Source organism: Saimiri boliviensis, chromosome 4 (assembly GCF_048565385.1).
Source record: "Saimiri boliviensis isolate mSaiBol1 chromosome 4, mSaiBol1.pri, whole genome shotgun sequence".
In the NCBI taxonomy this organism is placed as follows: domain Eukaryota; kingdom Metazoa; phylum Chordata; class Mammalia; order Primates; family Cebidae; genus Saimiri; species Saimiri boliviensis.
The window spans coordinates 96,001,907-96,015,965 of NC_133452.1; the positions used below are offsets into that span (position 1 = coordinate 96,001,907).

The window sequence follows — 14,059 nt, forward strand, 5'->3', positions numbered from 1 at the left end:
GAAAACACAAATCAAAACCAAAATTATTAGTTCTTTTAAAAATCTTGTTGTTTGGCTTAATGCCAAAAAACACTTTTCTCCTGCTATGCTATTGCTTATTTTCCCTTTCTCTTTTTTATAATAAGTGCCTATTGTAAATTAAAAAGCACATGCAAGCATACACATGCGCATGCACACACACACACACACACACACACACACACACACACACAAACATACTGAAATTTGGATTCTGCCCTTTCTAATTACAAATCACCACCTGTGGTAAAATTATTGAAAAACAGATGAGCTTTTCATTCCAGCAATAGCCTTAAAACAAGCAGCAGTTCCAACTGCCAGTGTGATGTATAGACACCACAGAGGGCAGATGAGGGATTAATTAGGTCTGTCCTTGCACATTGCCAGGGGAGCACTTCTGTAGAGGTGATTGAAAACTAGAAAGAGTGGCATTAGTCTTCATTGTTGGTTAAAGGCAACAAAAATAAAGATGCAATTGAGTTGACAAAGCTTCAAGGTATGTGGCTGAGTCATTTGAAGGTGTCAAAACGATCAAACTATAATTAATTAGCTAAAGTGCTATATTTAATCCCTCAACTTTAATGAAGAATTCTGCATCCAAGAACAAATACCAAAAGAGGTACCATCGGTTTCTGATATTTGTTAGATTTGGAGGGAGGGGTAGTTGTTAGGGGAGAACTAAACTTTTTGTTTTTTTTCCTGAGCCATAATAATCAACACCCCCTGCTTTTAATCTTACTGTCATTTCCCTTTTTCTTACAGAACAGTGGTGCTGTTCTCTGAATTTCTATGAGGGGCGCAATTATAAGCATACAATTCTCCCTGTCAGTATGTGAAGTCTTTTTAAGGAGGCATGGAAGACTGACTCTGGGTTCTTTGGCTTTTGACTACTTACAGATTCCTTGTAGGTTTTCTACCAAGTATTGAGTCTATTGCAGAGCTGCAGGATTATACCTTGGGGCCATAAAATAATAAACAATTCATAATTATGATCAGGAAATCTTGATTAAATGCCTACTATGTGTAGAGTACTTCTCTATCTCTGAAAGCCTTTACACATGGGACCTACAATGATTTTATTGTATTTTTTTTCTGTTGTCTGTAAAGTTTTTGCCCACATTATTATTTTATAAATTGATTTTTTAAGCCTCAAGGGAGTAGTAAACAGGTGAGGATTGTTCTCTTCCTACGGGGCCTACCGCAGGCACTTAATAGTTCCTTGATGAGGCTCATGATTCAACTAGTTCTAAAAGTAGGCAGAACTGAAATGTATTAACATTTAGCACACACATTGGCTATAAATTAGCAAATTTCCTTTCTGCAGTTATATAGATTTTGTGTTTCTTTGCTATAATTTAGTATTGGTTCCCTTTTAAATATATAAAAGTGTTTTTTTTTCCCCATACATTGTTACCCATGGATACTTGGAGAAAGCACCACCCTGTTATTAAAAACAAACAAACAAACAACAAAAAAAAAAAACAACAGAATTGGAGACAAGGTAATCAGTATTCAAAAAGCTACTCTTTTTAGCTTTTCAATCTGCAAAATTATTAAAATATGTGAAAAATATGGGATCCCCTCAAGCGTCATATAACATAGACTTCATGTAAAAATAGTTTCGCCTCTCTTTTAAGGATTTATACTAAAATCTCTATTTTAGTAACCTTTTATATACAAACCACTATTGAAAAGAATTAAACCACATTGATAATTATGCCTGGGACAAGTATTAATATACCTCATATATACTAGTTATTTTAATTCAGTAGTTTAGCTATTTATTCTCTATAAAGATCTTTTTTTCTAGCATAAAGTAGTATAATCAGAAATAACTACTTATTTTCTCCCTCTTAACAAGTAAACTATGGAAGTTAAGCATTTTTTATCTGAAAGTTGAGTTTTCCCTTGGAGAAGAAATATTGTCCAAGAAATGTAGGATCTGCCTTCACTACCAAAGGAAGAAATATTTTAAATTAAGAATACTTCCAAAGAGAAATCGCTGGGAAGGGAAATAAAGAGCAATCTTCCCATTCATTCCACATTCTAGTCTTGCTCCAGTTCCCAAGATATTTTAAGCACGTGACCTGTCACAAAATTGACTATGTATTTGTTTCTTTAATACTTGCACTTGGACTGTTCATGTAATTTTATCTATCTTCAATATTAAGCTCCTTAGAGACTGGGAGGATGTACATTAAAAAATGTCAATTGGAAAGTGTCACAAAGCAAGCAAAAGTTATAACTAAGATGTGAATGTGATCAGTGTTTTGTGATCATTCCACACACTATGCATTTTCTTCAGTGCTTTCCTTTCCTCATGTGACAAAAATAAAAGCCCAGGGCCACTGTCGCCTCAAGCATTTAATGGTGACAATGGTGGTGAAAGCTCCTTAAATGCAGAGTATCATTATCACAAACTTTAACAAAGCTAACAGGCAATAGTGGATGAACCTTCACCCAACTTGCCTTTATTTCACATCTATGATCTGCCAAAATAATGTGCTAGACACAGAGCTGCTATTTAAACAAATAACCATTATATTTCCATTATTAATCATCTTACTTAATAAGTAAACAAGATATCTGTTGAAAGAAAGTTTTGGATTAAACATCTTGCCTTATTAAATCCCAAAATACAACTTTGTCTTGTAATTGTCAAAACTATTGTTAGAGGTGAAATGCAGTTCGTGAATTTTTGAGGTGTTTGCAATATATGTTTGCTGCTCTTTTATTTTTGAAGGAGATGAGTTTAGCTATGACGGTAACCTGTACATGGCTAAAAGTACTGAGGTTCTTTTCTCTGCAAAGGCAGAGCTCCAACCATCCTTAGGGGATGATTTTGTAGGCTCAACATGGCTGTCTTTCCTTCAGAAAAAAGGAGCTCATGCTATTCCTTATTAGTGAGCCACACAGTGGATATACTACCACTGGTGATGTTTGAAGTATGGGAGAGGTTGGAAAAATGGGTATTTCTAGATATTTTATAGGGAGCAAGGAAAGAGCATTGGAGAGGAACAGCTGACCAGTTAGTTGTAAATCAGAGAAATGCTTACATAAGGAGAGACTTACCCTGAGAACCAGCAGGTTGCTCTTTAGTTAATGTTAAAATAATGAATATTCTTATTTACTTGCAAGATGTAAGTTACTAGCAAGCAGGGAGGAGGGATGGAAGCCTAAAATGACCTTTCAACAAATGGGTAGAAAATATTTGAATCTAGTCCATCTTTCCCATCTTCATCCTAATTTCGCTCACTTTTCCCAGACTGTAAGCACAGGCAAAGTGGGGGAATCTAAAAGTGTATATTCCCATACATATTATTCCTTTGTCTCTTCTGAGTTCAGTTCTTAGGAAAATTTGTGAAAGTAAGGACAACTGTAAATGTACTATTTCAGTGCATATCACACAAGCCAAAAAAAGAAATGTCAGTAGTATATTTTCGTAGCTGATATGTAACAGCACACACCTCTGAGGGCTTGGGAAAACTGCCAAAGTATCCCACAAAGTTAACTGGCAATCAAGGCTCTTTAAAAGACAACAGTTACATTTATATCCTTATCTATGGTTCAGGACAGTGCCGGCATTTGAGAAGTGCCAAGTGTCAGGCAGCTCTTGAGGCCAGTTAAACCAGTTTCACACTCTTGCGCACATCAGGTGGCTAGGCCACTTGTCATCATTTTTTTTTTTTTTACCCCCTGAGTTATGGAGGCTGTTGTGCAATAATTTTCTTTGCATATTCATAGTACTTTTCTGTTATTATCTTGACATACTCACTCATAATACAGTTTAGGTGCCAATGAATCTTAGGAGAACACTGAATTTATTTATTGTCCCAGAGTACTGAAAGGTACACAGCCTTGGTTGTGAGGCAGACATCCACTACTTTTCTGATTTCCTTCTCAACAGCTATAGCTCTATTATGCTACATCTATGAAGTTACTAGTTCCCATTGCAGTGGTTCTCCTTTGTGGCTGGATTTCTGCTACGCCCATTGTTTTCCGGATTTTCTTTTTTTTTTTTTTTTTTTTTTTTTGTAACTGCTATATGATCCTTTTAAAAAAATCGGCAACTGGACAGTATGTCATTGTGTGTTCCATCTGGAAGACATCTAAGATCAATAGACACAAAAACTCAAAAACTGTCAAATAAAAACAACACCAATCCTCTAGTTCCTGTTTCCAAATCCCATGATACTGCTAACGGCCAATAGGTATATCTATAGCTCTACACAGGATTTGAAGAGACCAGGGAGGCAAACCAGGGCTGCAGGTAACTTGAAAATGGAGTAAAGAACACAAACTGCAGTCCCTTTATCCTCTGGGAAAATGACAATTATGTATCTTCCATGGCTGTTATTTTCCCAGATGATTTGGGGAGGGGATTGGAGCCTCTAGATCATCAGTTTTTAACTGGGGCAATTTTGCCATCCAAGGGGACATCTGTCAAAGTCCAGTGCCATTTTGGTTGTCACAATGGGAGTGTGATATTAGCATCTGGTGTGTAGAGACCATAGATGCTGCTAAACATCTCTTAATACACAGAACAGCTCCCCAAACAAATATCATTCATCCCTAAATCTCAGCAGTGCCAAGGTTAAGAAACTCTGCTCTAGAAATATAGGTATGAAAATAATTTGACTAGTCACGAAAAGTTTCATGTATCTTTCATGAGATTTTCTCTTTTATCCATGAATTGTGATAATGGATTGGTGAGCCAATTTAGGTTAGTAGTTAGCAGTTTAGGTTAATATAGTGGCAGAAAAGTTGAAAAGATAGAGCTAAACAAACTGATTCCAGAAATGAACTGAACATGAATTATAAAGCCATCTCGAATCACCCAAAGTTTCCCCCACATCCCCCAGTAATGTCTCATTGAAAAAGAAAAAAAAAATCCAGTTTTGGAAATACACGTAATCTCTTTCTTTGTTTTAACTAAAGGTCTGCCCAAGCATGTTCACATATTCAAAGTACTTTGTTTTGCAATGTCAGTTTGCAGACCTTGAAATTAAGCAGGATGTACATCCTCATTTTATTCAGAAGAAGTATGGTTGTGATAATAAATAGCTCACACTGATTAAATGAATCTGAAAAAAAAAAAAAAAAAAGGTAAGCCCACATTTCAGAATATCTTGAGTGAATAAGCAATAAACAATCTTATTACGATTCTTAGGTGACAGAGGTGAAAGGTAATTGCTTGAAAAATATCTACCATTTATTGTATGTTTACTATGTTCCAGGCACTGTACTAAGTCCTTTATTTATCTTCTTTATACTAACTTTGAGGTAGATATTATTTCCTCCTATTACGGGTGAGGAACTTGGAGTTCAGGAAGGGAACTCTCCTGCAGAAAGACACACAGCTGGGAGGAGCAGAGTCAAAACTTCCGATCTGGTCCTGATTACCCTCAAGCCTGTGTATACACAGGCTTGAGGGTATACACAGGCTTGAGAGTATACACAGGCATGGAAAGTAGCAATGCTTGTTCGATCAGGGGAGTAAAAAGCTATTTGGATACTAGAAATCAGAGCTCTTAGTCTGAGAATGACAGGTTCATGGAGACTTAGAGTTTGTTTTCTCCTAAACCCTTTATATTACTGTTGAGGAAATAAGGTCCAGAGACGAGGTATGAGGGGTATTATTCTCCACCCCCAGATCCTTTGTCTTTCTGTTTGTACCACTGATTATTGCACCATCTATTAGTGCCTGGAAGCATGTAAACAAGTCAATGCCAAGAAAGTGTTTCTCCCTGTCCACTACTGGAGCAGGAAAAAGCTGTCCGCTTCTTTTGCTGATATTCCTGATTTGCATTTCAGGGAAGTGGAGCCTTTCCTCTGGAATTCCCTTGCTCTCTGTTGAGACAAAGCCCTGGTTTATTTACCTTTAGGCCACAGTACAAAGCAGTCAGTTTAGTATTAGGAGCACACACTTTGCAGACTTAAAAAAAAAAATTCCTTCTTTTCAACTTGGCTGTTTAAAACTCACTAAATGTTAAATCATAATAGCAATGGGTTAGGATTAATTGTGATGTTTATTTTGGTACATTTGCCTCAGGATCTGATGTATGTTTTCGCAAATCTAACAAATAATTTTACCTAGAATACCAGACACTGTTCAGCCCCCATTAGCCACGGTTGGATTTGAACCAGTGACCTCAAGGTGAGAGGCCGCACATCACATTACTGATGCCCCAGGCCTCAGGGTTCACTTGCTGGCTGTTTCTTTAATGTAATTGCCAACAGCAAGATCAGCAGTGGGAATTCTCCCCATTATGTGGATCCTAAGGTCCTAGAAATTCAGCAGTTGAGAGCTCTTCTTTTTGCCTTAGAGTTTGGACCTATTAACTAACAACATTGCTGGAGAAACTGCAGAGGGATAAAAGATGGTGTGTTTTCAGCACTGTTCTCCTAGAGAAGAAGCAGGATATCAAGTTATAACCATCTGATTTCCTGTCAGCCTGGTTGATGGCTCAAGTCACCAATGCCCATGTTAAAGGAAATATTCGAGAGCATTAATGATTTGCTGGTACCAAGAGATGTGATGAACAGTTTAAAAATACTGCCCCTCAATGGGAGAAAATGTATTTCTATTAAGGGACCAGAATTGTGCTATGCTTGTTGGAATTTTTGCTTGTGCACAGGAATTTAGCTCGAGGTCTATGTCTGTCACTAAAATTGACAACTGCCTATGGCTCTGTACAATTGAAACGTAGATCTTAAATTTCACATCATTATCCAAATAAAATATATCTGCCAAGGGGGACTGGTATTACACAGTTAGAGAACTGTGATACCAGTTGTCTGATTAACATATTGAGAGGAATATAAGAATTTCTCAGCTACTTTCCAGAGGGAGGCTGGCTGGGGAGCTCCTGTTAAATGGACTAATTGATCAGGCTTCCTGTACTAAGTACAGAGATGCCCAGCAACGTGTCTGGTCTGTGGAGGCAGGGTTTTTCTGTCGTACATAATATGTCTGACATATTATGGTGCCAGTTAGTATGCTAGGTACAAAAGTACCAAGTACCGTTCAACATTTCTGTTGAATGATACTGGCACCATTCAACATTTCTTTAATTGTGGGGGGTGGGAGGGGCATGAGTCAACATTTCTTTAATTTCATCTTCTAAACTAGAAAGATGGGAAACCACTAGCCCTCGATTACCTGGTCCAGAGTGATCACTCTTGGGCCTCAGATTTACTCAGCAGGACTCAGAAAGAAAACACACACCTGAGCTTTCTCTTTTCAAAGCCTTAAAATAAGAGCTGATACTCAGATAACTCTGACTTTGGAGTATTTATTAAAATGTCAAAGTCACGTAATACTAAAAATTACACACTTGTTTCTATGAGGAAAAAAACGCATGTGAAATAAATTCTAGATGATCCCAAATTATTGTGTCTCTAATTTTATGTTTTTAAAAATGAGGGGGCAGTGGGTTACTCTAAAAGATACATTTGCAGTCATTAGTATATGGTAGGTCACTTGTTTTCTGGCTTAGGGCTCAATTCCAAACTCTGATGGGCAGGTTAATAACTAAAGGCCATATGTATGTAACTCAAAGATTTAGATCACATGGAGTTAGAGGATCACAGATACATTTGGATTTTCCAAGCTGAAAATAACCTTAGTAATCAATATTATACAGCTTTCTATTTTCCCAGATGAGAAAACTGGGAGCCAGGGGTTGACATGACTTGTCACCTAATGAGCTAATGACATTTATAATTGCTTTAAGATCTAAAACTAGCAAATATTTGTTGTAATTATTCCCATGGCATCACAAGGATTCATTCTGCCTTGGTGTAGCATTGAGGAGGGTTTCTAGAAGTATCATCTTGTGATAATTTTCATCAGCCTATAATCTCTTCATATACTTACAGGGATATTTGTGGTTTTCATTCAAAATCATCCAATGTCATTCTTTCAACTCTAGTTAAATTCATATCCCACTCCCATCCACCTACTTTCTTGATTTTTGTTTGTTTGTTTGTTTTTTGAGACAGAGTTCCACTTTTTGCCCAGGCTGAAGTGCAATGGAGCCATCTTGGTCACTGAAACCTCTGCCTCCCAGGTTTAAGTGCTTCTCCTGCTTAGCCTCCTAAGTAGCTGGGATTAGAGACACATACCACCATGCTCGACTAATTTTGGGTTTTCAGTAGAGATGGGATTTGGCCAGGCTGGTCTCAAACTCCTGACCTTGGCATCCCCAAGTGCTGGGATTACAGGTATGAGCCACCATGCCAGATGTACCTACTTTCTTATATCAATATAATATGGTTTGAATCTTGATCTTTTACACTGTAGGGTGTTCAGACGTGGCTTAAAAATGTGAGCTGCAAATTCCAATCTGGCTTTTTTAAGTCAGTGTGAGACCGGAGGTAACTCACTGCATTTCCCCCTCCCTCTCCTTCTGCTTCTTGACAAAGAGAGAAATTTCCCAGTTACTTCTCCAAGATGTTCTGAGCAGAGACGAACCAACACTCCTTCAATATTAACTATTAGAATTCTAAATTAAAAGATTTAAAAGAATGAAGAATGTTTTTAGTTCAGTTTATCCCTTCTGAGTCTCAATTCCCTATATGAAAAAAATGAAAATATCAAGACCATTATCTCAGATTAATTTTGAAGATTAAATGAGAAATGTAGAAAACAAAAGTACCTAATATACTAACTGGCACCTAGGAATACTTTAATTTGCTTTTTGCCTTAGCAATCACTTTTACTTTCTCTGGATTTATATGTAATTCTTTATCAATACTTCTACATGTGACTTTTTAAAATACTCTATCTTGTATTGCAGTGAAGGATTAGTCCTTTAAAATTCTAACCAGTTTGCACATTTTAGGGTGATCTAGAATTTATCTCATATGCCTTTGTTTCCTTATAGGAGCAAGCACAATGCCTTATTCCATGCATGTTCAATATAGTCTTACTTTACTTACTGATAAAGGAAAAGAGATTCAGGCTGCTAGTCCTTCTAGGTAGTAATGTTACAGATGAAGAATTAACTGAATGGTTCTACTTCAGATTATATAAACTACAACACTATGGAGATGTTCCTTTGTATTAGTAATAAAAACTGATGAGACATTTTCCTCTATGCTGTGCCCTGTTAACCATGGGTAGACAAGGTTGACAAAGTATGACCCACGGGTGTGTAGCCATCTGTTTTTTTTTAAATGAATAAAGTTTTATTGAAACACAGTTACATTCATTTATATTCTGTCTATGGTATCATTTGCACTACAATGGCAGAGTTGAGTAGTTCATATAGAGACCATAGGACCTGCAAAGCCTGTAAGGTTTACTATGTGGCCCTTTACTGAAAAACTTTGCTGACTCTGGTATAAACCCCTACCCTACCCTACCCTACCTTACATTGAGTTCCTTGCTGCCCAGAAGAAAAAAATATAACAAAACTAAAGTGAAGAAGTCCTGCTTTAGCTTTGTGTTCTCTTGTGGCCCATTCAAATGAGTTAAGATTAATGTTTATCAATTTGTCCTCTGAAAGTGGCTATAAAATAATATCAGTATATGCAGACATGTGTTACAATTTATTATCCAACAGTCTAGGTTGTTTTCCTTTTTGACAAAAAAAAACTAGCATAGCATAATTCCTTGTAATCCACAGTGTATCCTAATATATATTTCTATCTATGCCGCTTTACATCACCTAGTTTACAATTTTGTGATGCTGCCATGTCGATATGCATGTGGTGAAACCAGACAGAATTGAAAGTTCTAATTGCTTTCCTTGTCAGGATTTCACAAGACAGTCTTGGATTCCAGGAGCTATGTCCTGATTCCTGCTATTCATGGGACTATATGAAAGAAAATTGTTAAATTGGGCCAATAAAACAACTTTATACACAAGCACAGCCTTTGTTTACTCTGAAAGCTCACCAGAGTGTCATTTTTGCTTTTGCTATCACCTTGGGGATTGTGTATCTCCCTAGAGAAATGTTGGATGAGTAGGGGCTGTAAAGAGTTAAGAGAAAACAGAAAGTGAGAAATGAGAGAGAACTCCAGTCCCTGGGGCTTTCTATTTACTTTGCTTTTAAAAAAAACTTCCCCTGGTCTTTACTGAGATTCATCAGTACTTTTTGAAATTATAAAGTATTTTACCCTGTTCAGGACCCAAAGAATTTTATAGTACATACAACTTCCCTGTGGGTCTTAAATTTAGTCTGATCAGTATTCATCATTCCTGTGAAGAACAAACAAAAACATAGTCCCACTGGGAAGACAGAATCTCAAGCACGAATTAGACTCCTTTTGTTCTTTTACTCTTTCCGTTCCTTGAATCCATAACCCAGCTCTGTCAAAGTCAAATAACTAGCAAGTAATGTGAAACAATAAAGCATCAGCCATGTGAAACTTCCCTAGGAAAATAAAAGTAGTGGGATTCAGAACCATGTGAAATGATTTTCAGAGACTCTTGAAAGATATTTCTTAAAGGCATATCATTAGGATGGAGAAGAAAGGTAGAGCAAGAATGAACATAAAAACAAGCAAACAGATTAAGAATTTTAGTTATAGATTTACCAATTGAGTATGAATTTTGGCAACAGTGCCTTGCCACCATGTGCATTTTCTTTCAATAATGAGAGAGAGAGAGAGAGAGAGAGAAGATAAACAGAGAGAGAAAGAGAGAGAGAGAGAGTCCTTATTGACCAATATACAAAGACTTTTGCAACACAATACTTTGCCCTGCCAACAAATTAATTGAAAGATGGAAGGATGAGAGTCTAGAAAGTCTAATTCCCTTTTTGTAATTTTGTTTTATAAGTTATTTGCTTTCACCCAGAACTGGACACTCAGACAGATTGCATCTTCCTCTCAGCCTTCCCACTCCTTCACCACCCATCACTAGCTGGGTGGGGAATGAAGTTGAACAAGACTGAATTCAAGGATTTAGAGAATGAAACAATCCTACAGCTATATATATATATTAAGACCTCATTTTAGGCCATCATTTTTTATTCAAAATTCTTAGGTAACTATTTGATTTTCTAAGACATCTTGGGGGAAATTTCCTATCCTTCCTTAATTGACTAATTTATAATGCTAATGAGCTATATGGATTCACAAATTTAGTTTTCAGGTTTACATTCTTCCACTGCAGATGTATATGTCTCCTTCCTCTCCTAGCTGATGGGAAACCAGAGCCCCTGTGAAAAATATCTTTAGCATTTGCAAGGGAGAAGAAAGATAGATTTTGCTAGGATCTTCATATCCCTCACAGCGCAGACTAAACATTCTAAAGTGCACCAGAAACACAGAATGCTGTAGGTTGAAAGAAAACTTTGATACTATATAATTCAACTTATGAACTCAGTTTCTGTCATAGCTTTGTTCACACACTGTAGGAAGTAAGTTAACTTCTACTAACATCAAGTACCGTGGTGTGCTTGGCGTGATGGAAAGTGGAAATAGTTACGGATTCAGATGATCTGAGATCAAATCCTCATTCTGACACTTGCAGACTTGTAGGATTGTGGGCATCATTTGAATTTCCAAAACCTCAATTTCCTGATCTAAAAATGGTGATAACAATCCCTTTTGTCTCTACTGCATAAGGTTATCACTGAATAAGAAGAAATGAATGTAAGGGACTTTGTAAACTGTATGTGAAGTACTATATGAAATCAAGGAATTGTTCCACCCCATCTTATAAAATGGCCTGGCATATTGAACAAGGAAGTGTGAACAATGAGGCATGGCTAAAAGTATTGCCATGACTTTCATATAAGATACCATCTCTAAATGTAGGCAACTTTCTTCTTCAGACAGAAAATGGATTTTTTTGTGTGCTATTTACTTGGAGATGGGTATGTGTGTGTGTGTGTGTGTGTGTGTGTGTTGGGGGGGGTTATAAGAAGAAAGAAAATTAAGCTTCTTAAAGCCATTTCTAATAATTCCAAACTTGATATACCAAAAAAAATTTGTGTTTTATTTTGTATCCATCAGTGAAATTATTAGATTCTTCTCAATCTTATCTTAGTAGAATTTATCTCATGCCTGACTTATTTTAAATAAGTGTGGAATGTGTATTCTGCAATGGCTTTACAGTGTATAAAATGACAATATCTTCCACATAGATGAAGGGTTATAAATATAATCAGTCACCAAAAAACTCAAAACCAGCTAGAAAATGTTGCAACATAATTTGTGGTTTCATTTGTTCTGGAAATTTTAGAAATTTTTAGTGAATACAGATCACAAGAACAAAGAAAACAAATACCTCACGACACCTAAACTAACAGACACTTCAACTGCAACATCTTCCCCATAATATCTTGAGCCTGAGATCTCATATCTAATTACACTCTACTCTCCCAGTCTCCCACTTGTTTAATGACACAATTTACAAGTCTATAAATTTAGTAGAAAGAATGCCTATCTATATTGAATGTGAATACAGAGTATTCCTTTAGTGAGTTTCAGGTCAGGTGCTCACAAAATTAAAATTACATGGATTCTCTGTATAATCTCCAGTCAAGTAGCAGAATGACAGTAACCTGATTAGGATATTCAGGTTTGTCCCAGCTAAGACTGATTTTGAATCTGAACCCTGATACACTATAAGTAACATTAAGCCTCTGAAATTCAAAAAATTAGTTCAAATATTTTTAAGCATGTGGAAATTTACAAGAAACTCAGATGGCTTCAAGTAATATTTAGGTAAGGATTCTTCTTGCCCTTGAATTTCTTCATTGCATGACACTGGCTTTAAGATTTATAATCTATTATAGTAATATAATGTACAATGAGATCTAATCTCCAGCTACATCAAGCATACACAATAATAAGCATAGGAGCTAAATCAAGGAATGGTCAGTCACAGCTATTGTTCTGGAAAGAACACCTTAAAAGAATTCCATTGTGGCATAGTTTCAATCATGCACTGTCAGGTAGCAGCAAGTACAATAATAACCTTATTGTCATGTACTGAGCTCCCCCACATGCTTTTTTATAGTACTTCTCATTCAATAAGTTGCATTACTTTGGGAAGCAAGTATTTTTATTCCCATTTTAAGGACAAGGAAACAAAAAAATATTGGTGACATTAAATAACATGCTCAAGTTTATCTAGCTTGTGATTGCTAAATTGGGGTCAAAATAAGGAATAAGGGGATCAAATGTACAATGATACTTCAATGAGAATCAGTTTTCTTGAGAATAAAATTAAAATTGTTTCGCATCTTAATTTACATTCATTTCTTTTTTATTTCCCCCATTCATTCTCTTATTCACTTAACAGATGCCCTGGGTGCCAGCTGTGCCGTTCACTTGCACTTGACTGAAAACACTCAGAAGACAGAAAGGCACAGTTTTCTCTCCCAAGAACTTAGAGTTTGGTGGGGAATCGAGCATATGAGCTATTGGTAATAAACAGAGGAACACTGCTTATCCTCTGAAATCGTAAGTCAAATTCTTCCATATGCTAAGAAAATAATAAAAATGGGGATACTATTAGGGGATATAAAGAACATTTCTGCTTACTCTGTTCATGCTGTGGCTTGACCATTAAGAGCTTAAAGGATCATGGTCCTCTGATGACTTCCTGTTAGTGCCACCTCTCTGGGCCACTGAGAAACCGTGATGGAACTGAAGAAGGGAGAAAAAAAGACAAAAAAAAAAAAAAGAAAGAAAAATGGATTATGGACAGAGGCAAAATAACGATGAACAAGAACGGGAATTTCTTTATATTTCCTGGCAAGGGTGAGCTCTGAAACTGATGTCGTAGGCAGATCTTAAAGCCCAGCTCCCAGTGGGAGTAAATTATCTTCCCATGAAACTCATCCATATGATAACTCTGTATTATCAGATAGATCCATACTCTTAACCATACCAAAAATATTTTAGACTAATCAAAGATAGACATTATGGAGGAAGCAAGTCATTTTTCATGCTGTTGATATTGGACTCTCCAGTATTCCTTTATAAAAACACTTTGATAGTTGCCTTAGTGGTGGACTTTGATCTGCATAGCATCAAGACCTTCGTTTGCTGTCATTTCCTGTATGGATTGGAGGG

General features: G+C 36.5%; 1 non-coding gene across 1 annotated transcript; it reads left to right on the forward strand.

The window, feature by feature from the left end:
• The first annotated feature begins 13,570 nt into the window (after positions 1–13,570).
• On the forward strand, positions 13,571–13,646 carry LOC120363495 (small nucleolar RNA SNORD66). Its single transcript, XR_005579039.1, has one exon. It is a non-coding gene; the product is annotated as a small nucleolar RNA SNORD66 (small nucleolar RNA).
• Positions 13,647–14,059: the final 413 nt, after the last annotated feature.